Source organism: Patiria miniata, unplaced genomic scaffold (genome assembly GCF_015706575.1).
Source record: "Patiria miniata isolate m_02_andy unplaced genomic scaffold, ASM1570657v1 HiC_scaffold_29, whole genome shotgun sequence".
Classification (NCBI taxonomy): domain Eukaryota; kingdom Metazoa; phylum Echinodermata; class Asteroidea; order Valvatida; family Asterinidae; genus Patiria; species Patiria miniata.
The window spans coordinates 27,871,786-27,876,160 of record NW_024037068.1 but is presented as its reverse complement, the minus strand read 5'-3'; the positions used below and the strand labels follow the sequence as shown (position 1 = coordinate 27,876,160).

Sequence of the window (4,375 nt, the reverse complement as noted above, 5' to 3'; positions counted from 1 at the left end):
GACAGTACTGGCGTCATCGTTGGTGTCATCGTCGGATTTGTCGTGTTAATTGTCATCGTTCTGCTCGGAGTCTTTGCAAAGAGAAAATATGGGAACCAGAACAACGGTAAGATTGACGTGTGTATCGTCTTTATGGTCCGTTTTAAAAGTACTCTTTTGTAGGTCTCATTTTTGTTATGTGCAGTCATGCACGTAAATACAGATGGGGAACGTTATTAGACAGCAATTTGATAAATCACAAAATAAGTGTACGAATGATTAGAAATAGCAGTATATTTTAAACATTCAAACACACAATCTCTCCAACCTGTGGGTAATTTCACGGAAAAGAGGACGTGGGTGAAATGGAAAATCTATGAAATCGTTATACATGTATCTACAAGCATCAAAATCTGTAGCAAATTAAAGAAGACAATAAGACGGATCATTTGAGGTGTATACCAGTGAGATGGAAAATGGTAAGAGATTTGATGATTGATTTTTTTTTTTTTAATATCTATTATTCTAGCAAATGACTTTTACTCTAATGACGTAAGAACACTCAAACGGTTCATCCAACGGTGCACAGTAGGAGGGAAGGACGACACCCCTTTAAACATAACACGAGCTCCTGTGGAATAGCGATTTACCAGAGTGATCTCATTCTTTTTCTTTTTGATTCCAGGGGACAGAGAAACCTTTAGAGAGACAGTGTAAGTTTTTAGATTCTTGCATATGGATCTGCTTGTATCGCTTCAGTACACAACTGGTACATAAATTCACACGTTGATGCTAGGTCACCATGAATTGTTGAATCTTTTTTTATTTTTTTTTTACATTGCTCTTATACAGGAAAAGCGTCCGTCCAAAAGCCAAACATCCGCAAGCAGACACACATTCACCCTATCAAGAGATAACAGGTATCATTAAGCGAATTCTAGGAATAATACTGGTTGCTTTTAGAGTTCTTTTACTGGTGATCCTCAGAGGCCGCATGAAATGAAAGGCCACATATAAATAACTGCACAAACGAGAATTGCTTGCAAATCGAAGAGAGTGGTGTCACCGTGCTCAAATTAGCCACCGACTACTGTTTGGAGATTCTCTACAAAATATTCTCTTCACATTATTGAGGTTCAATTGGTAATCATTACTTTAAATTCATTTCAGAATTGGAAGTACTTGGTAATCCAGCCAATCAGGAACCAGGAACCGCAGCCTATGCAAACGTCCAGACTACCCACAAGGCCTTCCCACGCGATCAGGAAAATTGATAGACTCGAAAATATATTCAAAAGCGACGTACATCAGGACAAGATCAAATAAGTTGGGTTTTTTTTCAGACCCAACGAACAATTTTTATGGTTTTGATATTGGTTTAACGAAATTTCATTCAGGATGCAAATTCTTTTCTTTCTACTGAATTGGTCTTTGTCCAGTGGTAAGTTATTATAAAATGTTGTTCTTCATTCCTTTCTACAATCAGACCCGCCATACATCATCGTGGAATATCTGTCCAGAGGCAATCTGAAAGACCTTCTTAAAGACAGTCGTAGTAAGGGAGGGCGTGTCTATGGCAACCTGCATGGTATCAGTGAGTCACTTACATCCAAGGATCTGACGAAGTTTGCCAAGGATGCCGCTGATGGAATGGCCTTCATCTCATCGCAACAGGTAACCGTTGTTAGCCATTGAACTGAGAATATGTAATCAACACGTTTGGCTCTATTTTTGTCTGACTCTAAACTTTGGAGTCAGTCGAGTACATGAACTTTTACTTCATGATGCATGTCATTTAGCTCTCTTCTTTTTAACTGGCAAACGTCCTAATTCTCACACAGTGCATTCACAGGGACCTTGCTGCCCGTAACGTGCTTGTGGCTGAGGACATGACTTGTAAGGTGTCTGATTTCGGACTCGCTCGTGACGTCATGAATATCCGAGTGTATGAACGGGGTTCAGAGGTATGTGCGTGTGGTGGAGATTCAGTAGCGTATGGGGGGGGGCAGAACGGGGGGGGGGGGCGGGGAGGGGAGGGACGTGCCCCCAATGAATACCCGTGTCCCAGGGCGCCCACGGGTGCCCGCCGGGTGCCACTGGGTGCTCCTGGTGCCCCATCCCCCCGTTTAAAATCTGAAATTGACCCAAAACAATGTACCATTATGCCTTAATTGGCCCTCTTGAAGAAATGTATACACCCCAGGGTGCTCCCTCAGAAATGTAACCTTAGTGTCTTCATTCTGGAGAATAAATTTAGATAATTTATTATTTTTTGCAGGGTGCACTGCCCATGCGCTGGATGGCCCTTGAGTCCATTTTGGATGACGTGTACATGTACACAACAGAGAGTGACGTATGGTCTTGTGGCATACTTCTGTGGGAGATTGTTACACTCGGTAATTTTTACATTAAATCAGCCGTACGCTTTTTTACATTAAAATCAGCCATTAAAATGTATTGTTGGGTCTCGTAATTGACAGTCGTTGCTAACGCATGTAAATAATTAGCTACACATGCAAAGGTTCATCCTATTTTGAAACCACCTCCAATTGTTACTTTCTTCCAAACGATACCGTTTCAGTCGTTTACATCTTCATTTTGAGCAAGGTCTCCGTCATTACATCGGTAGGTACTTTGTTTGGTACCTGCAATTGTCCTACACATAGCTTTTAATGTTTCTGAGGGATGCTGTTTATTGTGTCCTTGAGCAAGCAACTGTGCATTAAGGAAAGCCCGTCTGCTGAACAAACAAATCTGATCGTGAGGTATGTTCTAGTTGTACTTGGATTATGCCTATAGTCATAAAAATGAATTCAACTTGATAAGGTTGCTGAACGTGGTGTAAATTAATAGATTATTTTTGATGTTTCATTCATTTAATTAGGTGCTCGTCCATACCCCGCTATGACAGCAAAGATAATGGTTGGTGAGCTTTAGTCTGGCTACCGTATGCCCAAACCACAACACTGTCAGTGACAGTGTTGTGGTTTGGGCATACGGTAGCCAGGAGGAATTGTGAGTTAAACCATGTGCACTGAACATGAATAACTTCTTCACGTAAACAGAAATTAAGACCTCTTTTCAAATCAGGCAATTGCTGAATACAACATGTTTCCAGTGATGGTAAAATGATTATAAAAAAATGGAATAAAATATACGGGGGGGGGGATGAAAGTGTATGGAATTTGTTTTCACTATGTCTGTAGATCAAATTGTATGTGGGTGCTGTTGCAGTGTAACATAACTGATGCGAACGATTAATTTGTGACATAAAAGTCTTCATGTATATTCAAACAGGAGACTACATCATATTTTGTTTTTATAACAATGCCAGGTATGTGATGATGTTGAGATGTTGGTATGAGGACCCAGAGAGTCGACCAACCTTTAAGATGATCAGTAAGGAGCTGGACAAACTCATCAACAAAGGAAAGGTGAGAGGTCAAGGACGTGACGTCATGATTACACTCGTCAGCTGTTACGTTATAATCTTCCGTCTCAAAAGCCGTAACTAGTTTGTTGTTTTGTTATGAAAATTGTAATCTTACAAACAGGGTATTAAAAAAGGTATTTTTAAAACAGGAAATGGGTATTAATACATGGATCAAAGAGAAACTTATAACGAGACAGCAGTTGACCGTTGGGAATTCCTAATTTTTTAAATTCAGGCCTGAATGATTGCAAATGTTGGCAAGTAATGCAGGCAAGTGGTTGTTTATTCCTATCAAACTAGATAATGAGTATTTTGGTTTGTCTTTGTTTACAGGAATACATATCGATTAAGGATTTCCAAGAAACCGTTTATGAAGTTGTGCTGACGGAAGATGCTGGTGAAAAGTTTTAATGGTCTAACCCAATTTTGTTTAAGTATAAAAACGCACGTCGATAATTTTGGATTGTCTTTCTATGTATACGTATATATCGCGACAAAGCAACCTGGGCTTCCTGGCACGCGGATCCGCAAATCAACGTGGTTACAAGCCCCCGGCATGATATATGGATCGACTTTAGTGTTGATACAAATGCCATCCTGGTGCCCAGCAGAAGAAAAAAAAGATTATTAAAAAACTGTTCAAACTGTGACGAAAGAATCGGAAGGGCACAAGTTGTTTCTATCACGTGACATATTGGCTTGCACCTTGTTTAGCACAGTTATCCCCGCATGCTACCAAAGACACAAGAGACCGGAATCAGAGGCTGCACACTCAGCATTCTTTGTTACCTGTGGCCTGAGCAGCCGTTTATTCAATATGCCAAACACCATGTTCCCGCCCGAAGCTGATAGCGCAGAACTGCAAATATATTTGGCAATACGTAAAAGGTTGTTCCCGCCCGAAGCTGATAGCGCAGAACTGCAATTAAACATAGCAATAAAAACACAGATTGTTCAGCAATA

General features: G+C 40.4%; 1 pseudogene; it reads left to right on the top strand.

Moving 5' to 3' along the window:
• Positions 1-1,377: 1,377 nt before the first annotated feature.
• LOC119735351 lies at positions 1,378-3,952 on the top strand (annotated as a pseudogene).
• Positions 3,953-4,375: the final 423 nt, after the last annotated feature.